Here is a 27475-nt window from a genome sequence, read left to right on the forward strand (position 1 = left end):
ACACCACAAGTGGGAACTTAACGTCGATTTCAACGAAACTTCACTGGTGATCGTAAGACAGTTTCATTCAATGATCGGCTTCGTCCTAGCTAGTCCGTAAATCGAGGCAGCAGAGAACAATATTGGACTGGAATGGTGAATTCAACTGAAAACGGGCAAAGACAGTTTGCCCTGCAGCGGCGGACAGCCAAAAAACTAATGTGTGCACGCTCGCGCGTGTGTGCCTGTGTGCAGCTAGAGATCGATCAACGATTGGCCAACCTGAGGTTGCCTTAAGGGTTCAGACTTCACACGCTATTACTTGTAAACTGTCGCACCACATGACTGTTTTTATGGGTACGCGGAGTGAACGTGTGGTTTTTCCGAACCATTCACTCCAAACTAATCTAGGGATCGACATCAAGAGGACTCTTTTCAAAGAAAAAATGGCCAGCCCCACGGTATACGGACATCATATTTGGCAGTAAATGATAGGAAATGTGATGATGAAGGTTGGCTCGTTGATCACTCCAGCGTAAATGTGCCATTGATGAATTAGTTAGTAATTTTAGACAAACATGCACAACCGAAAGGACTCAACTCACATAAATACATATATTTTGACAATCCTTTCGAGCTATATTTCCATTTTTGGTAGATCACTTTGTAAGTGGTGAAGTGGTGACAATACGTCACCATCTTAATCAAATCCAATCGAGATTTCCTTCTGCAAGCAGTCAGTCGATGCTGAAATGTAAAGAAGCACTGTACAGATGTTTCATCTATGTTGCAGGCAATTAGCAGCGTGGAAATTGAGAATCTCGTAGGTTGTGCTGGCCTGTAACCTTCCGACATTTTTCGACCTTTCGACAGTTTTTGAACCCTATGCCACTCAGCAACGAGTGATTGGTCACAAGGTCAAGTGACGGGCATTTGCACAGGCAAAGAGTTCATTTCACGCGATCCAGTATAGACTGTTTCCTCGTGCAACACCTCAAGTCGAAGGTTCATGAAACTGGTTGCTTTACTCAGGCTATTCTTGGTCACTTTTAGCTAATACTGGCGTTTACCGGTACTTGTAGTCCAATTATGGCTTTTTTCCGTGTCCACATTTTATTGACCCGAGTGTTTTTGGAAACAATCTCCCCAAGCTACAGACTTCACCATCCAAACTTGATTGCTTTGAATCGTTGTAGTTCTAACGTTTGTGATTAGCAGTTCAAAGGACCGTTCGCTATACAGTAGCGTCTTGGAGATGCTTGACTTCCATGCCGATTACGTGTTTGGCAATCTCATTGGACACTACTACACTAAGGTCCCATAAGCAGCAACGTAGGTTGATGAAGACCAGCCAGTTAGTAGGACATAGGGATACTTGGTGTGGAATGATATCTACAGTGATCCACGAGTAATATTTTGCCTCTTAATTTGCACTTAGGATTACCTTTCAACTAGGTTAGATACCCTTGGTACTTAGTTTTATCAGTTGTACATGGTTAGCACAGCTAACCTCAACTTCCAGAAGGGATCCATTAGCTTAACCCAAACCTTTCAGGTGGCTGATCAAAAGTTTTTTGTTTCAAGTGGGCACCTATTAAGTGAAATAGTTCTAAACTATCGAGCATTTTTTCATTTTAATGAGTGCTTCAATGCTATAATGGTTTATTTACAGAGTATAACTACAATTGCCTAATTCGAATTGAGTTTCTACTCAGTTGAATCTTGTTTTTATCTTACGCGGTGCTACCAGAATCCAACGCAACGACTATTTTAAGATTTGGTCAGCAGTTTTGTTTCAAGTCTCGGTTGACGCAAATAATGAAAAAAAAATTGGGGTGAGAGTTCGCGCTACTACATCAATCAACTACTAAGCATAGATTACCAGGCATCTACTACTTGCCAGTTTACCTCGACGTCCTCTAATGAAAATACATGTAGGTCGAAGGTTGTTAGGCCTAAAGAAATTTTAGGTAAATATCTTCGTTGACAAAGTTGCAATTCGTTAAACAAGAGTAAGGTTACTTTTACCCTGGAATCACACACTAATTTTGTTTGATTTCATTTTACACTGCGACCATCAAATGTTATCTGAGGCAGTAATGAAACTTACAAGTCGACATGTTGGAAACCTAGCGACAAGCTATGAATCTTAGTTTCACTTCAAAGGCCTAGAAGGTTCTTCGCATGGAGCCTGAAATAATAAAAAAAATCCTCAAGGTGGGCCAAAGGACTTCCAGGTGAAAACAAAAGATAATGAAATTCGTTTGGTTATCCGCCAAATTTCATCGAGAATATTAGGAACCTCTAGCATAAGAGTGGCCCAGCTCCAGTGCCACAATGAATGCATGTGTTTATACTACTTTGACACTGACTGTGTCAAGCACAGGGCTTACTCATTGAAACTAAAGGGATAAATAGTACACTTCTTGCTTCTCTTGACGTCACATCCCTCAGCTGGGTAAACCAACTAGAGCATTGACAAGGAGCAACTGTAGTGCTGAGAAAGGCTTATCGTAACCTCCTCAAACAAGTGGCCTCTCTTCAGTATTTTTAAAACTAGATTTAAGTCCAGAATTCAGCCAAGTGCAAATTACACTGGTGTTCTCAAGATACCAGGCTAAATCTCTCTTTTAGGATGTTTACGTGGAACGTAAATTGACGGAAAATCGGGGACTATCCGCACTTCATAAGTTTAATGAAGGTGTGGTCGTGTGTAGTTGCGGAGTTTTGACAGAGTCTCGTGGAAACTATTTTCCATCTGGACAAGTTACTACGATATCTTGAATATCGTCCCAACTGAAACGTACTACAACCCATTCATTTGGGGAAAAAGGGAGCATCAGTTTGCTTTAGCGCTAATCTTAATGTAATCTGAAAACAAGTGAATTGGGCCAGTTGTGTACAACCTGGGGCTGAATTATAAAACAATGATAATGGAAACGAGGAGACTAGGCCTATATGATAAGATAATGAGAGATGAGAATGATGAGAAGATAATACTGACAGCGGGCTATCGAAGATTTCCAGGCAACCCTATGAGTAGAATGCTTTGTTAAGGAAATATGCTTAACTTTGTTTCGAAACGATTTTAGTGGTAAGCTTTCTAATCCTGGTTTTCATGCAAAATTGTAAAAATTACCCTGAGGTTATGATGACCAGTAAAAAAGGGAACTATTTGTCATATGTAGTTATTTATACGTGAGGATTACGAACGTTGTTGCAAGGAGGTACCAAAATGAAATGAACCAAACCATGGTGCTCCGACAGGTGCGTTTGGATAGTTTAATGTATGCGATGAATACATACCTACCATGCTGATTTTGGGTTAATATGGTTAAATAAATCCAAAGGCTGCGGATGAACTAAGCTGCAATTTGAGTTTCAACTCCAGGTAACATTTAATTAGTGTTTCATCCCTAACCATGGACAAGTTTCCTCCAGGTATTCTGTACCCAAATTCTTTCTGCTCTCCACGGCGTCATCCTGGAGCAGTTGTGGATGTGCATCGGAAAGCGTGCGCGAACTATCCTCTTGCGTGCCCAAGAATGTGCGAAGTTGCTACATCGCACTTTTGTCGGCGAAAAAATTAAGGAGCATTTCGACACGTATTCTGCCTGATACTTTTTAAATCGTCTGACGTAATTCGATGTATAGATTGTTTAAACTTGATAACTGTAAACATAAAGATCTATATCTGCACCAAATTTGGCACAGATGAAATCGAATAGACTTAGCGTTGCGGGGAAAATCTTAGTTGGTTGGGTTGTGAGAGAACAACACGACGTTTACAAACCGAGGTTGGGTTGTCTGAAGTTTCGGTCACTGCTGGTCACCCTCATCAGGAGTGGAATACTAAAAAGTATGAAAACAAGGAAAGCAAGCCGGATTAACAATTATTATCACAAGAACGCCTTTTGATTCACCAGTAAAACTTCCGTGTATTAATGAACTATTACGTCACGGCACAATTTGACAAGGAACATTCGATTTGGACGCATCTTGGGATATTGGATATGAGAAATCAGACTTAGTAAAATTACATTTTCGAAACTGTCAGCACCGGTTGTTTGGCGGGGTATGTTGAACTAATTAATTTTCTAATAACACCGTACATCCGAAATCCGATCAATACCTGTGCCTAATTATACCCTTAATCGCTACGCCAGAAACTGCAACGTCTGAACAAAGTACTTGCGACCTACCGGGAGAGTTCTGTGATACGAAAATGTAGTGAAAAACTTTTAAATGGATTTCGTTGAGGTTAAAAACGGTAACAGAAAATCAGTTCCTCCTTTTGTGAGTTGAATAATAACTGCTCTGAACAGCACAGTTTACCGCTGAGTTCCTTTGGCGGTCTCTTCCACCATTGAACATGGGAGTTAGTAACCAATTCACCCCATTTACAAGCCCGTTGACTGTAATCCTGGCGTGACCGTTCTCATTCTTGGTCTCGGGCTGGTATGTTTTTAACTGGGATCGTGCCTATTAGCCGGCATCATGCAGAAGAAATCGGTTTTATATGGCAGACTGATTAGTACCGTGACTAGGAAAGAAATTCAGCAAACTGGGCGATTTGTCGACTCTGCAGATGCTCAGATGGAGCTACAATGAGCTATGACTGTTGGAACACAACACCTATGTTCTACTTCAAAGTACAGTTCAGATAGTCGTGGACGAAAACCGATCCATTGTTTCAAGTCCCAGTTGTACGCTTACCCAAGAACGCGGTTTCACTGCTATGGCAGGGGTTTTTTAAGTGCATACCTGATGCAACCAAAGCAGGCACTTGTTGCATTTTACAAGATTTTGATGAAACAGAACAGTAAATGCGCGTGTTGTGCAACTTAATGGTCTTTATGGTATTTTAGGGGTTTACGGAGGGTTTCACAGCCTCAAACATCATTATCTACATATTTCAGAAAACATTTAAGTTAACTGTACATTTTTTCACTTTGCAGCAGTTTTCCATATGAATGAATGACTGTATGTTTTGCAAATGTATGGTCTACAGTCAGTTGAAGACCAGTCTGTGTTTCTCAGAGAAGTTATGCTCCTAGGCTAGACAAGTCAAGATTTTTTCAATTGGAAATGTCTTGGGCAAAATTATGAGTCAAAATAGACTCAAAGGCAACTCTGAATAAGAAACTCTGCGAAACTCTAGGCCCTCTAAACTTTTAGTGCTCTCAAACTATCCTAAACTGAACGGCGTGGAACATGGATTCAAGTGCAGTTCGCATAAGGTTAGGAACATGAGCAGCACTCGAACAGTTTGCCCATCCATCGTTTGTCTCGACTGAGAATGAAGTTATAGCAGATAAAGCCAACTGAATAAAAACTGCGTACCTTTGTGTTATGGGTTCGTGGCTTCCGGCTTATGTGTACAAGCAGTGGCCGTCGGAATTTGGCAAAATCATGAAAGGCATCCAAGTCGATCAACAACGGGCGCGTTTTTACACGAATCCATTTTCTAAACGTAAATGCCTTGATGACCAAACTTTGTTTCCGTCGAAAACATTACGTAAATATCGAATCAATCCCCAATTACTAGAAGTTCGCAAAATATTGTGTTTTCGGAGGCTTCACAATCTCTCCTTGAAACTGATTCACCAGTTTTACCATAAAAAATGTACAGAGCTAGAGACGTGTAGCCATAACATTCGCTCGTCCAAAAAACCTGCGCACAAGTGCCTACTTTGGGTCGAATTCGAGAAACAGGGTTTGTCAAAATACTAGTTTGTCAGAATTTGTTTCACATGGTCGTTACTGCAAAGCAGTGCTTTGCAGTATGGTTCAGTTCAACAACTTCCACCAAAACAAGGCCGTTACTTAACCAAAATACAAGATCGAGTTCACACACAAGGTTATAAATCACCGGAATAGCACGGTTCCCTGTGGATATCGCAGCTCATACACGGTTGCCAAGGTAGCGTGGTTTTTTGTTGTGGCGCTTCCACACAGTCGCCATTGCTTATCGCTTTTTTCTCGAAAAAAATGAAAGTTGGCTGTGTGGTTTTTGAGCCTATTTCCTACAGGAATACAACATATAGATCACCTTTTTGGCGGTGTTGACTGATGAACTGCCGCGGATAGGTGTTGGGATGAACGTGTGATATATTAAAGTGCGCAAACTCCGTAAACGAATTTTCACGTTCGGGTTAGGTAAAAGAAGTGAAATAGTGCACTTCTGAAAGACTGGCGTCAAAACAAATTTTTCCACATTTTCCTACTGTTTTGTTGTACAAAAACTAGATCTGGTCAGCTAAGTTTTACTCAAATGGAAATGAATTGTTGTAAAGCTGTCTACCTATTGATCAGGTAATAAACGTATTCTCGTTGAGTTAATGGGGAACCTCGGGTAGAAAAGATGAAAAGTATAACAATGTGAATCGCAGGACTTTCAATCATACGACGTTATAAAAATACGGAATTAAACATTATTTAATGGATTCCCCTTCCTTTACTGCTACACGTTACACAACTCTTCATTTTTCTTACTCATAAAAAATTGTGTTGCCAAGACAACAAATACCGATTCTGCTTTACGTCTGTCAGCACACAGTAATTGGTAAATAGCGGGGTACCGAAATAGAAAGTTGTTCGTCTTCGAGGAATTCACAAACAGTTTGACCTTTTGCTGGAATCCTTATCTAATACACACTTAAGAATATGAAACATATCAGTTGACTACGGAACTGAAACGGGTAGTACGCCCGATGGGATTCTGCATTAGAGAGACAAACACGTACAATCCGTTATTGCATTGACACGAAAATCTCTGTTGTAAACAAATGTTTTGCTCCTTCGTTTTGAACTAGGTTAAATCTGACCGTTACTATAATGGCCACATCCACGTTTTTGAATTAAACGGTCGTTCTTTCCACTCGATCCTACATTGTACACTGATGAGGTGGTCTGGGAGTACAGAGTTTTACTGTAATGCCATTCAGTAGTTCAGTGACATCAATTACTATTTAAGACCACGTTCACAAACAGAAATATCAGCCACTGATGATGGCAAATATACAGGAATACATATTAAAAGAGGTGAAATTTCCATCACTATACGTTCAATCGGGCAAAGTGACCTGCTAACTAGACAAAATTATTTGGCGCGAAAACAAACGTGTAAAACCCAGTAACTTGAGAAAGGACAAGTGATATGCAATACCCGTCAAGGTGCGGTGAGTGTTTGCAAAATCAAGACTTGCTCGTCATTAAAAAGGCGTTTGACATGCAGGGTCAAGTGTAAAAGGCAATGGCAGGGATGAAAACTTAACGTCATGTGCCACACGTGAAAGTCCCATAAGAATGTGGAGAGCTAAAGATGGTGAGCAAACATATGTATCTGACTATGGCCCTATGAAGCTCCGGTCCAGTAAATCTTTGGCGGGTTGAGGAAAGCAGACATTTCGATATAGTAGAATAATTACTTCTTGGAATAAAGAATTCCGACCGACGGGACAATCGAACCACTACCTTGCAGCAACAGGTTTTGTAACATACTGAAGCAGATTTATGTCGTATATAGTCCATAGAAAGCTCCACTGCAGTAAGCAATCCACCACTGTTCAAGCCATTTTCGGGGGAAAATGCCGTATTTAAACCCCCTGTACCCTACATCTATATACGAAGTTTAAAGCTATTATCCTGGTATAATTTACGCTAAACACTTTTATGTGTTTCCGAAATCGAGCGCCGTACATGAACGATCTTCACGAAACACCTGGAGAAAATGAATGTGTTATTTTCTTTAGCGAAGATGTTACGCTGGATAGCTGCGCTGTTTTCTTATTGGTGCAAATATTTCCGTAAACAAACCTAGACCGACCGACTCAGCCCGTTTTACACGACTTGAGCTTGGTGAACGGTGGAACTAACATGTAGAATGCATGTTTCTTATTTCTTCGACCGTCCATCCTTTTCCAATGAATTCAAAATATACAGTATTCGCGTAAAGTGGTCACAGTGTGTTTGGTAAGTGCAGTGAACCAATCAACGTTCGTCAGGTTGGGAAACCCTGCGACACAATTATCCGTCGATTTTTCTCGCAATTCATGCAGCTGCCAGCTCATCTACGTAAATAATAAATAATCCATATACAATTGACGAGCTGTGTACATCACAGCCATTTTTAAGTTGAATAATGATTGCCTTTGGTCATTTCATGTTGCACGTCCAAGTTTGTAGCACAAAAACTCCCCTTTTGGCTAAGAGTATCAAAATAATTATGTCGCGCGATTAAAATTGACCGTTTCTATTGTAGATTTCATTTTGTAAGTGGAACTAATTTATACTCAAAAGCCAAGAAATAGTTTACAGCTGTTTTACCCTTATTGGGAATCATCGGAGTTGTCCATCTTACGAGATTCTGAGTATGAAACTTACGACTTCTGGCTGGTAGTTTGAACACAACCGTTCGGCCGTGAGCGGATGATCAGCAAGGGGATTAACTTGTACTTAAACTAGAGCATTATTGACATGTTGGCTAATACGATTCGTTTAGGATTTTGAAGCCCAATTCCAGCAGATTTTGCAATCAGTTACTAATAAATGGTCTGCAAGGTGCAGGCTGCTACCTGAAATGCAACACAATCAGTTTCCAAAAGTGTCATGTCCGTACTACATCTAAATATAAAGCATCTTATGGACTGAGCCTAGAGGTCTCCAAAACTCTGCGTGCATCACAGTATATAATATAAATGATCACTTATCCTAGTGCCTTACAAATAGTCAAGTCAATCAGAAAGTCACCACTGCGACAGAAGTACAGCTGATAAGATCTCCTATAACAGCTGCAACTGTCGGTGCCATCTCATTCTTCATTTACATAATCAAGAACCTTGTTAAAATCACCAAAGTTTCGTTTGCTGTTTCACCTGATCTCAAATCCATTCAAACTCCGGCTAAATATCTGGATTACTGCGGTGGGTCGATCCAAGACCAACTGTGACCTTCTTCCGTCTGAGCGGCTGATTTGAATGCCACATTGCAAGCAACTGTTGTTGAACACAGGTACCACTCATCTGGATTATCGGTTCTATACGGCCTCACCTTTTATCAGGATTTTTTGGATATTCCTTCTCAGTAAGACGACATACATATGTTGACAGTACTATTTAACTTACCCAGTCTATCCGTGGCTCACCAGATGTTCTTTTTGCAGAAGTCGATGGTGAGGCGATGTAACAAGAAGCTGAGGTGACCTAAATTTGGTACGCCAGTAATGCAAGATGACAACAAGTGTTGGTGACAGTTAACCAGTCAAGTTGCTGGAATAAATGCGGAAAGGACACTTTTAGTTCCCAACAAATCACCTCGTATATAAACTTCTGAATTGTGCTTCCTGGTGTACTACCAGCTAGGATAGACGCTGGTGTAACCGTTGCCATTATGTGCCCTTGAGGCTTCATTAGAGTCTGGTGAACTAACAGTTGTATGTAGCTTCATATTTCTCTCGACTGCTTGATGCGGCCGAGATCATGTGAATTTTTTAAATCTCAGGTCAAAGCCAACCAGCTGTCACCTGTCGAAGCGTTTTCTAAAAGCGCTGTTGCTACCTAAAAACAATATAGACATTCCTGTTCACCGTCGGTTTTTTCCCTGATCGGTGGGAAAATTCCATCTTACGCCCAAAATCCGAAATCATGTTGAAAATATCATGATCAAACGTCTGGTAATCTAATAATATAATGCAGAAATTGTTTGCTTTACATGTCGCCGGTTGGGGAAAAAGTCAAGGGGATATGTAACATTCCTTGTGCATGCGATTATATAGAGTTCAGGTCAATCAAAGTTCAAGGTGATTTAGGAAGTCCAGTGGTATTGCAAAATATCCTTACCTACACAACCTGCTATCGATCGTACTACATGTACCCGTTGCATAATCGCTGTCAACCATCATCACCTCGAAATATTGTTCCTGTATATACCCGGAAATGAAAGGAATAGTCGAGTTATTCTTATTCACTCATCCGCATTCCAATCGTGTTTTGATGGGAGACTCATCTGGAGCCCAGTTGATTCTCCCGTTTTTGATGTCGTACAGTGTGCTGCATTTAGCCGCCTCACATTCCATTTGGTAGGATATTCGAGAGCCCCAGATAAGTCCCCCGTCGAAACCAAACAGTATGCAAATGAGTGTATGAGTAGAATTTCGTACAATTTGAGTTCGAGTGGAACATAAAGTTGACGCAAACTCGAAGACTGCGCCTAAACAAGAAGGGCGAAACCGGTCGGGGGCTGTTGAAGAGTTTTCAGCAACCTTATGTTTAGTGTATTCCGCCTACAGAAAAATCAAGTTGGGTACATGAGATAAGATTCATCAACACTGTGAGAACGTTACATACTACTCAAGTTTGTAAACTTCTAGTAAGTCTCCAGTAAATAGGATTCCACAAAGGATGGTAGTCATAATTGACACACAAATACAATTCGAACACATGTATGATCAAATGACATACCTCGTCCTCAAAGAAATATGCGTTGCATGCCGGTTCCTTAACAAACGCGGGAGTTCGCATTAGGAATTATCTGCTCTGACATAGCAACCAGACCGCCTGGAGTCCAAGCATCGCAAGGAGATCGACAAATAAAACGAATCGGAACCTTTAACATTCGTAAAAGCTGATAAATTATCGTGCACTCCGACTATGAGCAGAAGTGAGTGCCCACAGAATACTGTTATTTTATTCTGAGATATGCTAAACCTCATGGCTGCCAGTGGTTCGGAAAATAAGAGGCCTGCAGAGAGACAGATCAGCAGGTAAATTATTGCGTACATCCCAGAAGTGGAGCATCAATATTTGAGGCCTTCGGGCATCTGATTTCTCACGATACACACTGTAAAGACCACTTATGGTCATGAACAACGTTGAAACTTAGGTAGTAAACATTTTGAGCATGACCCACAAAAAATTAGCCGTTCATTCCCAACAGAAAAACAACCTATGTATAATAGGCCTTCAAAGGCAAGTTTTCATTGAGAAGGCTTGTTTACTCATCAATTTATCCACCTATGAGGTAGCTGAGTATTCCTCAGTTGTATTCTTTCTCATAATGTTACATTGTGGCTCTCTAGCGGTTGGAATAATGGCCTAATCTTACTTTGTCGAAATAATTTCAGCAATAAAACCATTAAAAAGCTGACGTTGTTGAATTGAGCTTTCAGAGCCAAACATTGGCGGTTATCCTCATGGAAATTGCTGGACCATGGACATCTGATGAAATGTTAATATATGTGTTTTAGGTGAGCTTTGTGGGCGAATAACGTAGTAGGTTTGGGGTTAATTTTGCGTGCTTTTAATTCCAGTAATCTCAGTCTCTATCTCACATCTGACTGTGAATCAGATGAAAGTTTATTCTTTCTAGACAAAGTCATCTTTAAACGTACACGGGGTTCCTGCAACGTTGTACGTACTTTAATGACTTTAATGACTTCAACACAGCTTTGCTCGATACCCCTTACGTACTTCAACACAGCTTTGCTCGATACCCCTTTTCAGAGACCTTGCTTTGCGCGGACGCAAATTAAAAGCGGCTATCTTTGTAACCACGATGTAAGGCATCTTTAGGATAGGCAAGTGTCTAGCAGGACGCCCGACAGTTGCCTAAAAACACCTGATAAACATAAGCCATATGTTGTTAGTGTGAAGAGCTTTAGGGGGGTTTTCAGTGAAGAGCTCGTTTTGTAGGTAAAGTTTATCTGTTTTTAAAAGCATAGTAGCACCGTACAACTGTTTCATTCCTATTGGGAATCATCAGCATTGCGTAGTTCATGAAACCTCAGAGGGTCTCGAATAAACGACCCTCGGTTGGCAGTTTGAACGGTTGACCATTCGGCTGACCACAAGTGTGATTAACTTGCACTTGGAAGATAGCGGTGCTCACCCTTCAATCATAGGATCTCCATCATGCGGTCATACATGTTCACCGGTCCCATTCGGCTGATCTAGCGAACTACCTTTGTATCTTGTTGTGAAACAGATGGCTGAAAGTTATGGTGAAACCAAATTACATCAACGCTGACTGTGTTTATGAAAACTGTTGGAGGTATCTTGAACTAATGAACAATACGTCTATTTAAGATTAGTTTTATGCTGTATTGTGAACTTTATCAGATTGAAGATTTAGGTTAGTGGGACAACAAATTCTATTGGTTTTATTGAGTTGGACATATGTGACGTAACGTTTCACTCTTAATGTCAGTTTGACTACTTATTTTCGTTTACCACATGGAAAAGATAAATCCAGCATGATAAATCCTCATCATAGCTACGTCTCTTAACAGAATTGTAGATTCTGTCGTCTGGTCTACATCATCACTGAGTAAATTAAGTACAACTGCTTGATGAATAGCAAAAAGTTGACATGTCTAGCTAGCCGTACACGTTTGACATTCAGCATCAGTCGTTTACTCCGGACAGTAGTCTCGATTGTGTCTAATAAATACCCGGATGGAAATGGAACACACCTATGTCAATCACAAAAGTTCCTTTTATCCTTCGGTGCACGCTGGCATTTAAAAAAACGTCCCCGTGCACTTCGATAAAATGGATTTTGCCCAAATAGCGAAATAAATAAATAATGCAGTGTGCAATGGATTCAAAAACATGGAAATGTTTGTCTTTGACCAAACTTTTTCATCAGTGATGCATCTCATGAGTATTGGTCATAACCACTTTGACTAGCTGACTCTGGTCTATAGGCCTCGCTACTGCTTAACAGAAAAAAAACAGTAAGGCCGTAATAACCTTCGATTTCACATCCCTTTAGCAGCTTTTGAACACTGGCAACTTGTGACTTCTGTTTATTCACCTCAGCGCCAGCGAGCGAATTAAGGGTGGAATGTTAAGCACGCACAACATTCCACTGTCTTGTGCGCACTGTGACGACAACCATAGGGTGGAATATGTCGATTATCATTCAATACACTTTTTTTACAAAGCCAGTAGTCGTGCCTAAAGGTTACAAATTTAAAAACTACAACAGGGAAGAAGAGGTTGACTGGCATATTGAGAGGCTTACGAATACAACGAACCAATCAATAGGAAAGAATATTTGTGACTAATTCCTTTTGACGAGTAATATTTGTGTAGAGTCGTTGGAACTGTCGAATACTGGAGCAGGCCGGACGATAAATACTTCTGAGTGTTTCGGACTTAATGCTTACCAAGTAGGCCAAATTCCATTCACAGAGAATTCCTCGTACGTCAGAACCATTCCCATCTATTGTGCAGTCATCTCTCTTCAAGGGAATAGTTGTACTAAAGTGCTTCATCTTTCAAAGCAGAAGAAGGGGCTATGAAAGAAAAATTTAGTGACTCGCATGCTTTAGTTCGTGGCTGCCTCATTCGCTGAAGTTGTTTGCTGAGCTAATCGAAAGAGGTACCCTCAAAAAACGAAATATTCGGTTTATCTTGCATTTTATTTTATGCCTACATTAGCCTCCTTACCAAAGCTAAGACCAGACCAGAAGTCATGTGGCCCCAACCTAGGTGTTGGCATCTGTTAAAGGTTAACATAACAATTTTTCCTGTCTGGGAATCAGAAATGTGCAACTAAATTTCAAGGCCGCACATGGCGAGTGACTTAGGGCCGCTTAGATTGAAATGACTATAGTGGAACTCTCGTTGCCGAATAAGTTGACCAGTCAGATAGCACTTGCTCATTCCTCAAATGTGGTCAAACCAAACAGAACACTAGACACAATGAATTGGCTCCTACCTCCTTATATCATGGCAGTAATGTTGGGGCTACTTCTGGATGCATGGAAAAGTTTCGTACAAGGCAATTGATGGCTACCCAAAAATGCAGTAATTCTGACATTTTCTCTACCACGGGTAACCATTCTCCGTCGTTCATACTTGGAATGTCGACATTATTGCCCCCCCCCCCCGATTTCCGCCTTTGCCCACACCCCAAAATTTTCGACATTATTCCCCCCCCCCCCGATTTCCGACATTGCGCACAGACTGAAATTGTTTCAGTACAACCTTGTGGAAACAAGGGTTTGTTAAGCATACTTCGTCAGTTCTGTTGACAGAGTAACCCGTGTTTACGATACGTTTTTGAGAATCACATAATTGCGTACAATGAAGTGATTCAAACAAACTTAAACAGGTAATGGTTGTTGTGGGAAACGTTTAAGGGAGTGAATGAATCGTCCAAATGTAGCATTCACAACACGACAGGTTGCCTGGGTAAACGGCTGTTCTTGCCCAAAAACAATGTTCATATTCCGTCTTCCCACGCCACTGGGTAGACCGAACAGGACTGGCGTGTGATTTACGTAAAAAGTTTATTTTGTGGTACGTCGAATGAAGGCGGAACCCAGTGGGCAGTAGAGTTCAGTCGCCTGTTTCACGCAAAAGTGAAACGTCATGAAACTACTTTGTAGTTGTGATGTCTGTAATGATATGAGAACAAACTGTGTTTTTAGAAATGATTGACCGCAGGTGACGGTAGAACTATTGCAAATCCATGTATTGGGGATATTTCGTATTATACTTATTGGTGAACGTTTCATTGCTGGAAGACTATTTGGGATAATCCCAGTGTTCATGTTTACAGAAATGATCAAGTACCAACTAAGGTGTCGGTCGATATGATAAAAACAAGATTAGTTCGTTGTTGAAGACGTCCGTCTTAGGGCACAGTGTGTCAGAAGGATACCAGTTTGAACGATAGCACTGTCGCATTTCCGGAAGCCCAAATGTGACTGAGTATTGAGATTGAAAGTATACCCACTTCGGACTAAAAACCGTACACCATCACTTTTGTTAACAGTGCACTGTATCTGATGTTTTACAAGTTAAATTCAAACGTTTCGGATTTTTTTTCATGCATTTTCCTGATATGCTTCACTGTTCTGTAGTTTTTGTCGCCTGCAGCACCGAAAGATCGATTACGTGACGCACGCACAGTGCTGTTTTCATGACACGCAATGGCCAAGATTCAGGGAGAAAAGAACCGCGTTGAAAAATGGTTGAATTAGCCGACCAAAAACACATATGCCCCAGAAAACGTGGGGGGGGGGGCACCCACTGAGTTTAAACAGAAATGATACTCCCACCTACGAGCTGCCTTTATCGGGTTATCATTGAGTCTCGTCATCTGTTCCCCTTCCCCTCTGTGAAATGATACTCCCACCTACGAGCTGCCTTTATCGGGTTATCATTGAGTCTCGTCATCTGTTCCCCTTCCCCTCTGTTTTTTCCCCGCTTGTCGATAAAACACATCTATAACGGAAGCTCTTGTGGTTTACTTAGTCACATTTATGATTGCTTACTCCAGTCCATCTAGTTAATACTCCTTTGGAAGAGGCTACCCAATTTAATTTTTGGCGCAACTGTCACTTCTGAGGAGGTTGCTTGCATGGCGCAAAATGATGTGGTATCTTTTTTTGAACAATTTTACAATTGATGCGGACAACCGAAAGTAGACTCCATCAGCATCTCTTCTTTCTTAATCAATGACCTCAATATATACGTAAAAATATGCACTCATTTACGGTGAACGAAGATGTAAATTTTGCCTTTTACAAAAGAGAAAAGAACAAATGAGCATCTTAGTTTTGCACAAGAACGTCAAAAATATTTGGTCATATTCAAGTTAATGAGGCAGTTAAAAAGCCTATGGCGCAGTCCATAGATCATAGTAATCTATTGCAATCATTAGACTGAAAGAAAACTTATCAAGAATGAGTTATGATACACCCGTGCAAGACTGGTACAAATATCACGCCTAGTTTACTCTGTTCACCTCATGCGGCTGAGCGCTGACTACAGCTTTCGCGGTGCATATCAAGGTGAATTTCAAAACAACAGCCTAGGATATCCTACCCCAGTTCCTTCACCGATCTGACCTATTACAAAATCTGAAGTCAGAACGGGGATGTTTGCAAAATTGGCACATCCTGCTATAAAATCAAAAGCTCTTATACAGTTTTATAGAGCAGAATTTCATAAGAAATGCAATAGTTTCAAAAATGTCAACAGAAACCACAGTATTTATATTTGCGCCAACTTGCTGACTGGCGAGTGAGGTGCATCAATTCTCACTTTTTCTCCAGTCGCATGGTGGAGTAAGTCTGAAAGTCTTTACATAGAGGAAAAGTATCAACTTTGACATATATCCAGCGTATGATGTGTGAAGCAAGACATTATCTCTACCATACACTTCGCTACGAAAAGTTTCCCCGCCACAGCCACGGACATGAAAACGAACACTTAAGTCCTGTCGCACCTGGGAGCTCTTTGAACGATGACATATATTTGTGAATCCCATACTCTCAGAAATTGCCTCCTTCCAGACCTACGGAGCTTGTAATAGTCGTGATACAGAGCAATCCTGCATCTTAGTAAACAAAGTATATTGAGTTTACTCAGCGTTGCGAAAAATGGGTACCATATTTGCGTTTGTTCTGAAAAAATATCAACCGACGGTTTGCTCTCGAATCAGGTATATTTGTGATGGGAACCAAAATAAATGGCTGCTCAGTCGCGTACACTTTGCGGCCATTCAGTTTCACAGCACTTTGCTTAATGAGACCAAAGGGTCAATGGTCTCCCCGTCTCGTGATGTATATTCGTCATCTGACCATTTGCAGATAACGTTCAGTGACGTAACTCTAGCCAAATGTCATTGTTTTGGTAACCACTTTGTCTTTCAACTTTTGTGGAACAAGTTAAAGCAATTTGCACACGGTTTTTTAAGTGTCAACTGCCAAATTTTGGATTGTCATCAAGCCGACACAACACAGTGCTTCATTCATTTAGACAGCGATATCATAAATGGATCTATGTCGCTGGAGTAAGAATTACTTGGCAAACCAGTACAATTAACAACATTCCGTCATCGACTGCTATTTCATCTCCAAGTATGAAAAAACCTTCACACAAGCCCGACCAAACCGTACTACAAATAGCATTTGATCAATACGCTCTGTCGACCTTTTACGTCCGGAGCTTTCGAATATTCCACATGAGCCTAAGGATAGCCCTGTATCCGAAGTTTGGTTGATGATGCTTAGAGCCGATAACAATATTCTTTACCACAGTGAACACAGATTAGGCTACCATCATAGCTCGAGACAGTTGATTTCATTCTCCGCTTCGCAAACCTACGCCACTTGGCAGCAGTATAATTATAAGACATCATATCAGTAATAAAACAGCTACGAGCGAAAGTCCTGAACTATTCCGTGGACAAATGCATTGACTTTAAAATACGATTTTCCACCAAAAGTAATGATATATCTGTTCTCCCTTTTGCGTGCGTTGATCTTTGTTTGCGATCGGGCAAATTGGGGAGCAAAACGTCTTGTGGGGATCTTTTTTTCAAATTTTCATGTTACTCCCACAACTGTTTCTGAGTGGCAAGATGTCAAATCTTCTTGACATGATAATTCACAGCCAGCTGGAGTAGGATACACTTTATTTGTTTACCTTGTTCCCCGCATTCCCGAAGGCAAAAAGTTTGCACCGCTTGGTTCTTGCCCAGTAGTGAGCATCTCTTTGCTTTGAATGGATGCCACCATTTTGGTTTACAATAGCTATCCGTCGGTCAGTGGGAAGTTGGGCCCATTGCAACTTAGTAGTGAGTAAACACTTAGTGGACAAATAAACTCCTGTCCATTGAAACAAAACATACCGTGCCAATGATTGACCTGCAGTCTCCTTTTTACCAGTCTTGTGCATAACACATGAATCAGAACACCTTCTAGGAGGCAAACAGCAAGAATAGACGCAGTCTGTCTCACAACTCCTCGATACACGGCACTTGGACGGAATTATAGGTGGCACAAATCGAGGAACTTTCGGTGTTCCCACACACTGAGTAGCCACACTCTTGTAAGAATGAAATGATGTAGCCCAGTGACAAACCTACATTTACTGGCACTACACACAAGTTCAAAAGCAAGCTGTTCTTCCACCTCTGGGTTCACTGAAAAGCTTTCTTAAGAACAGATAATGAGTAGGGACGTTTGCGTGCACAGATTTCATCCCAGAAAGTGAAGCCGTGCAACTTTGAAAGTTTTGCCAACACTGTTGAACGGAGAAAACAACGTTTGAGGTTTTTTTGTGGTGGTTTTCATCTGTGTTATTATTCGAATCTTTTGTAACGCTGTGATTGTACTCCCGCCAACTTCTTTGTTTCACGGATGAATAACTTTGAGCATCTATGTTTCGTTCTAATGGCTGAAGCTTGATGGTATGTAAAAGAGATAGCATTCATTACTCACGGTTAAATTAGGTTGGAATATTAGGATATCGAGCAACGAGACACCATCTCCCAATACTACCGACCTCGTGCAGGTCACCAATTCATATCCATGGTTGGGGGGGGGGCTGGTTATCGAACAACCACAGCAACACACCTTGAATTCAACAGCGAATCATTTTTCCTTCGACTGTACAATGTGATCCCTCCGTTTGAAACTTAACCCCCCAGTCTTCTCATTCTGTGCCGCGTCCTTATCCTGCACTTTCGATTTCGTGAAATTAGAAACATCACTTTCCTGGAATTCGGTAATACAACGGACATTCTACACGCAAAAACTGTCTCGGTGGAAAGTCTGACCTCTCGCAATCAGTATTATTAGATGTTGTCGTTAAACAAGGGCATGTGAGTTGCTTTTTTTCGCCTGCGCACAGTGTGTTGTTACGCAATTTCGAAAAGCTGGCGCCAGCTGACGATCTGGTTGTTTGATTATTTTTCCCAAACCAGATTTACGTACAGGCACAATCATGGGCATTGTTTGTTTTCCTCTATAAATGTGCAAGTGAGTGAAAAAAACGAAATGCTCGTAGAATGTTTTACCAACTCCACTGTTGCCATCCTGTTTTGAACCGCTGAATTATTCACGCTAGAGCAACTTAATAATTACAAGCATAGTGGGTGCGGTTCAAAACCGCGATTTCATAGCGGCTCATTTACTCACTGGACAGAATGAAAGTGAAGCTGTTTAGGCATAGTTAGGTCGACGAGTAGAACCTAAGCATTGGTATTTAATATTGCGTTATCTCTCAAGGGAGCATAAATCATGATATACAGGACTAAGTATAAAGAAACCCGGATGAACAGTCGGGTGCATTTAACATGCCAAGCAATAATAATTTACTTGACGACTGATGCACCTGTTTAAAAGTTCGTGCCTCTAAGCTAAACAGGTGTTATTCCTGTCACCTTTTGTAGGTACTGACGCACTCGAACTGCGTTTGTCGGTGACAGTTTGCCAACAGTCTCCGTTATTATAAGGCTGCCTGAATTCTGCGACATTGAGTGAAAAATATTCGCATCTTTATTGAGAAAAGGGAGCGTACATTCTACATGCTGCTAGAGCATGTATGAAACAGAAAGGAGACAGCACTAATGACTCCATAGTAAAGCAACAGGCTAACTTGTGATAATAACAGAAAGCGCTCTATGCCTACTGATGATGTGCTCTAAGTTTGGAAGCAAAGCAACGTCTCTAAAGATCTCCCTAGGAGAAATCATACGTTACCTTGCACGGCACACCCACCGTCCTACACGTCTAGAAGTAAGTCTCAACAGTGTTTTTAGTATACTTGATTTGGTTTGCCGTATGATGTCACAAGCTTATAGTGCCAACCGCTTTGATCCAAGCCTCAGAAATCCTTGAAATAAGAAAGTTATTTTATCCATCCATGAAGTCATAAAGATGTACAGGGAATCTGCCTTCTATACGTCAAATCGATCCTGTAGTTAGAACTGGTTACTGAGAACACTTTTTAAAACTTTCATAGGAACATTAGTTTCATGCCGGTGGATGAAAATTAGATGGTTTTGTTGGAGATCGGACAGATGACTGAGCTTTTTATGGTTCTGTTGCCCGAACTGGCACGCTTTCTGACCATCTTCAAGTGGTTTGTTGTTGCATATCGAGTCGAATCTAGTCATCTTGTCAGATTTCTTCGAAAGCCGGTTTAGATACCGTAAGGATAGACGAGAATTTCACACAAAAGCAAGCCTGGGGGCAAACATGGTATGGTGTATACTTTTGTAATGCGCTACTCGTAAGGTCCTTGGTGGTATCCTCAGTTGCTTTATTAGGTCTGAGGATTCGAGGCCGATTAGGACAGCCTTTATTCAGTTACCTTGTCGGTCATACTAAATTCACCGACAGTGAGGTGTTCGGAAGCAAACCTGTGTCAATGCCGTGTCAATGCCAGAATGAGTTAACTGAACTAAACAAATGACAATAAAATAGGATGTGCGGTCACAGTAGGTATTCGTTGCCTTGAGCATCGGAGGTGGATTTTGTCTCCAGTTAACAAACTCGGCTTTTATTCAGGGTACTTACCACAATCAAAACAACATTGATCTGATATGTGTTATACCTGACCTCACTACCATCGGTTTCCTAGATGAGACTCAGAAGGATAAATATGCCAGTCGGATGGAGAAAACTATTTCAGGGAACAAGGTTCCCAATTTTAACTGCGTCCGTTTGTGATGACTTGGTGAATTTTCTGTTGGCGCAAAGGTTTTGCACACACATGCCCAGCTTAGTTATCGGTCGACTGCATAAGGACGTTTTTACATCTGGCCGGAATTCCGGAAACGAGGCTAAACAAATGGATTTACCAGCAGGGGTAGAATAAGAAGTACACATCTGGTTAGCCTAACATCGTTTTGCTGGGTTGAGGTACAACGGACCAATTACACAGGGTTTATTAAGAGTCATTAGTAGTGCGGCATTAATGGAAATCCATAAAGCTATCGGAAGAATGCCACAATACAGCTAACTGACCAAAGCCTCTGTGATGATTTTGCCTAGCTACGTGCGTATAAATATGTACAATAATGTAAGGATAGCTGCTCTCCAACAGGCTGTAGGACAGAAAACGTAACCGTACCTTCAGTCTGCTTATATTAAGGCAGTCGGTAACAATATGGATCATCCGGAAGAAGCATTGCAAACGTGCTGAAGTGCCTCAATCCTCTGAATTTCTCTTTCTCCAAACAAAAGTTGAAGGTAATGTGAGAAAAGTCAATATGTTCATACAGCGTCAGTCGAACGATTACTCCCCAACAGTATATGACTGTTTGCTGCATTTATCTAAACAAGGTTGCTGTTTATGTATCACAAAAATGTTTTTTGAACGCAGTTCATCTCAAAGAATGAAGCGTGGCGCAGTACAAATATGGAACATCAACAGTTTGCCCAACGTTCTAGCTGTTTTCATGTCCTCTTTTCAACACCCAGAGTCCTGAATCCGTGAGTGTTAAATACAGACGTTTTGGTGACCTTTATAACTAGCTAAGGTATCCCAGGTTAGTATATGTTCTTCATTTTGGCAACCTCACAGAACAAAGTAGATGAAAGTCATGTACTTATTCTTCACTTCATTTTTCAAAATAAATTAACTCCAACCCCACCCATCTAATCCACACTTGGTTACAAATTTTCACTGAAAGCGGTAAGATTTTTTTAAGAGTAGCTCTCATACTTCCTGGAAGTATGCACAGAATTCCGCGTCAAAACTCATTTTCACTGTACTTCATTAAATTGTCGCATCTGTATCGCCCAACGATTTGTGTCTTACCATGTTTAAGAGACCAAAACGAACTTTTTTCTCGTCACATGGATACATCGGTTTTGTGGAGCTGTTGAGCGAACAGTTACAGTGCTTTAAAGCCCTGACAACTTCCTCCTGCAGGTGCAGACTCTGAGTGAAACACCTCTTACCAGCACGGGATTTTGCTTCAGAGACCACCTGTGAGAAACATAAAATAGAGTGGCGCCGTAACAAATAAATTAGTGATAGCTTGTCATCTAGAAAATTTCCAAAAAAATTAGTGTGATTGAAACTTTCAAAAATACGTTTATTATACGTTCGGCGTGAAATCAAAGATCGCAGCTATCAAAGGCATGAATTAATCCTGGGTTTTAAGGGCATATACATACGGATGATGAAAAGTGATTATCTGCCTAAAAGGAATTCCGGAAATTTGATATGTAATTCTTTCCAGCCCGAAACAAATTTTATTGGTGAACATCAGGGAGCACACAGCTTACTAACCAGTAGTTCGGACTCACAAGCGCCGCGAGAGCAATAGGAGAGCAAACACCAAGTTCACAGATGCTTCGATATCAGTGCAAAAAACTGGATAAGTGTGTTCTAGAGTCGTTTATTTAAGATGTAATTCGAAAAGAAGCATACTGGCCAGTTTAAACCAAACACAATGTACTGGATAAATGCTTTGATGTCGTCACAAATTTCAGATGCCCATCCGTAAAGGTATCTCACAGGAAAGAACAAGCATTTTGCATTCTGTCTCTAGGCAACAGCACTCACTGGTAACTAATTTACTCTTCACGAAGCGGTATCACGATAGAAATATTGCCTACTATGGACCAGATTAATAAGTGGACATGCACCCAATACGCACGCCGTACATGCCAACCTCTCACTCGACCAAGTCGATTATTTATCCTTAACTCATACGTAGCATTAGCATACGTAACACCCTACAGTTAGAATACTGACTAAATGCAAGGAGACTAAAAAAAGGGTGGTTTAGTCCTAAGAAAAATTATTTCCGTCTTTTATGTTGGGCACGAAAACCTATTTGTGCTAACTTATCTGTTAATTGTTTGTTGTGAAAGTTGGTTCAGATGAAAAAAAACTAGTTCCAACTGATACAGATTGGGGTGTGTGATGAGTACCTTATATTTACACTCCCACGAGGAAGCATCTTCGTCAGGAGGACATTTTAGAAGCAACTGAAGTTTTGTCTTTTGGGAAGAGATAAATATCACCCACACATAGTTCATGTGCTTCAGAGTTAGAGTCTGTGGCGTTAACCAAATGAATATTTTCTATGGTCAACCATGCAGAGGACTATCTGATCCATCACCTAAACCGTCAATAAACCTGTAAGTTGCATTCGAATACAGATAGTTTTCCTCAAAACAATGAAATTTAGGTAAGTATGATGAGTTTCTGTCTCTAATATGCTTGCGTGGGAGCAATGACTGTGATTTTAACTACTGATGAGCTACAAATGGGCCAAGGTTACCATTATTGCCCCCCTTGAACCATAAGCTTTTTAGTATGTAAGGATAGTTCCGACAAAGGGAAGGCAGATCGAATGTCCCAAGTGAACCGATTGTTCGCCACCAATCCCAGTGATATTTTATCGCTTTCAAGGTGTCACGCGAAGCAAACTATACCGACTCTTGTCTTGTCAGTCAGACCAGGAAGATATAAGCACGAGGTTCATTACTAGAACACAATTCACACCCACATTTTGGACAACCAGAAACGCTTACCTAACACGAAAGCATCTAGTTTCAGGAGGATGATCAATTGACATCGTGACATCTAAAACATCAGAAATCAACTAAATAAGGGAAACGCTTAAAACAAGGAGGACAACATTTATTTTCGAAGGACTCAGACCGAATGGCATCGACAATACCACGTTTAGTGAGAAAAATCCGCAAGAGTAGGGAACACTCTTCGAAGCTGGAGGTGGACGCATCTTCTGAACAAAAGCCTCAGAGAAAAGGCGGCAGGATCACACAGTTGGAAAAAGTTGCCAGACGTAGGTGACTCGGACGGCATCAAGCCAAGAATAATGTCAATTCGAATTCACTTTGCAAAGAGGTGTTTTTTTCCTTATATGTCCACAGTGTCTAATTCTAAAGAGACAGTCAGGTGTCGAACGTCATCAACTTACTACCAACCCAGGACCATTGGTTCTTCATGAAAGATTTTCATGCTCAAGTAAGTCAGAATTAGGGAGCTTGGAACGGGCTATTGAAGACTATAGGAAGTGGATCGATGAACGTCAATGGCCGAAATACTCTGCTTATGCGTACAAATCTTGTGGTGATGAAAGTTGATTTAACCTAGGAAAAATCTCAATAGCCTCATGGACCCACCCAAGAGTGGACACGACAACGTTGTTAACTGTCATTGTCATTTTGCTTACTAAACTGGTGCCTGATGATCAAAACCTCCATAGGACCGCTATTCAAAGGATAATGAACCCGAGAAATGACAAACAGTTAACTTGGAATCAGTCTACCTTGTTATACCGAGAGAGTTTTGAGGTTCGGATGAAAGCAGATAGCCTGAATAGAGCCGTTTCAGGGGTGGGGTGCACTTTGGAGGAGGCGATGAATCACTTATTAAATATTCTTCACAAGTTGGATAAACGATAAATTCAGTGAAAGCGACCAGCTGTTGTACTCGTTGACTTCACAATGGCCTATGGTTAGGTGAATAGAAGTAAATGATGGATAGTTCTTCATCATAAATCTTGTCAAGTGATTTCATTCCTGAATGAAGGCTGATGTTTCAGGCTGAGAAAATATGTCCACGGATTTCTAAATTGAAAATGGAGTGAAACAACTTGGCGCAATGGCTGAGACGTCATTCAACTTGTACCTGATTGCAGTTTGCGAATAGGCTTTTCAAAATCCAGGGGAGAGTTACTCGCCTTTTCAATTCAGTGAAATCTTTAACCGAAAGAAGGGTCCATATGTTGTAGTTTGTTGACTATTTTGTTCTAATGACAAATTCCAGAGTGAAATCCGAGGGCACCGTTCATGTTTACAGCTTTTAGGCTTGGCGCAAGCATAAATATTCCTAAAACGTCCCCTTTCTGTCAGCCCGCTCATGGAAACACCAGAATTTACCAGACCAGGGATAATCGTTCGGTTGTAGCACCCTTTTGGCGCTTAGCTGCCATGCAACCCGAAGGAACGATGAAGGCTGGGATACTGACAGTTTGTCCAAGCCTAAACCGGAGAAGTCGATGGACAGAGGTCAGGTTCGAACCACGGATATTCCGGTCAGTAAATTCACGTTCTAACCACTGAGCCATCTCGCCAGATACAAGTGACCGGCAGTGGTGTGGAGCGCTCCTCTGATTTTGCTACCCAGGCAGCATCCTGACCACCGAATAAATGACCGATCGGTTGTTGGACTTGCGAGTATCGATTACTTGCTTTGTAATTGAAAGATTTCAAAAAGGTGTTTGAAGCAATCACTGTCTACTAATGCGGAAAAATCGCGGTGTACCGTGATACTGTATTTTTTACACTTCGGTGCAGCAGCGATACATGGATGGTGAACCAGCTTTATGTAGGGGTTCCTCATCGATTTTGTGTGTAAAGTCTTCGGAAGACTACGGACGTACATCCCAAGCACTCAATTCCTTCAGAAGGAAAAGTGCACGTAACCGAAAGCATCTTAATTTGCAATATTCAGCCATGCTTGGGTCCAAATAATAGCTACACCAGCAGTTACAGAATAGTCTTTGATGCCAAAGATGACCGTAACTACGATAAGGTGTCAGAATTCAAGTGAGTCTAAGAAACAGTAAGCCTGATGTAAGACTATGAGGTAACTAGCGAAAGGCCATATACCTGCGCATGCACCACTTCAAAACTGACCAAAGACGATTTGAAACGAGTATACCAACACCAACCCCAGTAAATATCTTGAACCGCGCAATGTGAGGATTAACCTGTATGGGTAAAACTGGCCTTGCGGGGCCCAAGCGCTCCCATGTTCTGTCGGTGGCAAATCGTCGAGGAATAGGTTGAGTAACCCCAATCCCCAACAAGTGCAACCATGACCGTTCCGCACCTGTGTCACCTGAAAATCTAAAACCGCCGACATGCTTTGTCCTGGACAGCTATGTTAAATATCATTATAGTCGTGTGTTGGTGGATTTCGATGTTGGGCTCAGACGCAAACGAATTCATAGATGATAACGGTGCCTCACTGGTTAATGCAGAACTCGCGGAACTAGTTTAAATGCCGTTATGCTTGGGCCCGCCGATGGCTCACAAGTGACTTATACGAGTCTCCTCATCGAAATCATTCGGATCCACAGGCTCACTCGCAATAGCGAATCCAGCTCCATACAAAGAGTTTATGCTGTCATAAGCAGCGCAGGCGTTCATAACTGTTGACAGACAAATTCGCGTCAGACACCAGCCAACCATATTGTTGGGTGGAATTCAGCGCCTATATCGCTCTCAGTTAGCCACTGTTACAACCAAGAAGCCTATCCCGTACACGAGTGAGAAAAATGGACCGCTTGCGGGTCCAGCATCAAGGCGAGCTCTGATTAGTCCAAAGAGTGGACCCAAAAGCCAATCATGCTTCAGTATTTGCCGAATACCGGTTACCAAGGTCGCGTCCAGAAGACACCAGAATTTTCAGACTCGTCAACCCATGTTGTACACATTTGGAGATTGTTTTGACGAGAACGTTAGCTTTCGAGGTTCACACTGAGAACTAAGATAAGAAAATACCGTTATTACACATTTTTAGCGGAGTCAAATTCATTTCTGGATATACCTGTAATCTCGAATTACGCCAATGAACGGTCATGCATAATAGCTGATGTCACAGGTATTTTGAATTGCGCTAGCTAGCTTGACGTTCATTATCCTGCGTAAAGCCTAGGGAATAAGAATAAAGGATAAGCATTGAATCCAGTGAGTGCTAGCCAGTATTCGGCTAAACCTTACGAAGATGTTCGGAGAAAGTTACCTCTAGTACTGTTGCAGGCTTGACAGTCCGGAGCATCCAAGTAACTCAAGCGAGAACTCACAGAAGGATACGAGTGTCCTAGAAGTTTAACGTGATTCGGGTGACTCATCGATATCCACCCTGATTCGATCGATGAACGGCGTTAGTCAAAACAATCCAGGATCCGAAAAAAACAGCGAACCGGAATGAACTCGGAGGCGCCATGTGTAAGATTCTGAAATAGCTGTAGAAAACAAATAATGAATTGTGGACCGGCCGGGGTGAACAATTCCAGTCGTAAGCGGATCGCCGTTTCCACAAACAATTATATATCGAAAGAAAGAAAGAATTTACGGACCGCAATTCCAATATCTTCGCTTAATTGAAGATAAACAAGCTGTTTACAAACGTCACAAACCTGACGAAATTACGTCAACTTGAAAGCAACAACTTTTAACACTACTCAGCCAGTCGGATTTCCATTAAAGTAATATGACTCACCCGTGTCAACCTAAAATGTAATCCTACTTGGCTGACTTAACTGCAGTTAAGGGCCATAAATCAAGTGCAGCAGTAAGGAGCAGTGAGATGGCACGACCTGTAAACAGAAGTGTTAAAGCTGGGAGGACTGATACCATAAAAGAAACTTCTCCATCTGTTGTGCAGAGTCAGGGAGATGGAAGAGGCTCCGCAAGATTTCGGGGATGAAACGGTAACTGCCATGTAATAACAGGAAGTAAACCGACAGAAGACGGGTAACTGTCGTGATATCAGCGCCTTATGCTTAGCAGGCAGTGGTATGGCTCATTTCCTACTCAGTTGATTAGACGTTGGCGTTATGGAGGAAAGCTCTCCTGAAGAACAGTTTGGACTTCCAGGCAATTGAAGTGTGGTTAAATTAAGCTTCCTCGCAAAGCACACTCAAGAAAGATGTTGTGAACGGATTCAATCGCTTAATGGACGGTTTGTGGACT

The 27475-nt window shown here is 41.4% G+C and overlaps 1 protein-coding gene across 1 annotated transcript in view; it reads left to right on the forward strand.

The window, feature by feature from the left end:
* The window catches only part of T265_00096 (hypothetical protein), a gene marked incomplete at both ends in the record, with an annotated part of 82024 nt that overhangs the window by 25919 nt on the left and 28630 nt on the right, over positions 1–27475 (forward strand). The window lies entirely within an intron of this gene.

The sequence above is a fragment of the Opisthorchis viverrini genome (genome assembly GCF_000715545.1).
Source record: "Opisthorchis viverrini unplaced genomic scaffold opera_v5_1, whole genome shotgun sequence".
In the NCBI taxonomy this organism is placed as follows: Eukaryota; Metazoa; Platyhelminthes; class Trematoda; order Opisthorchiida; family Opisthorchiidae; genus Opisthorchis; species Opisthorchis viverrini.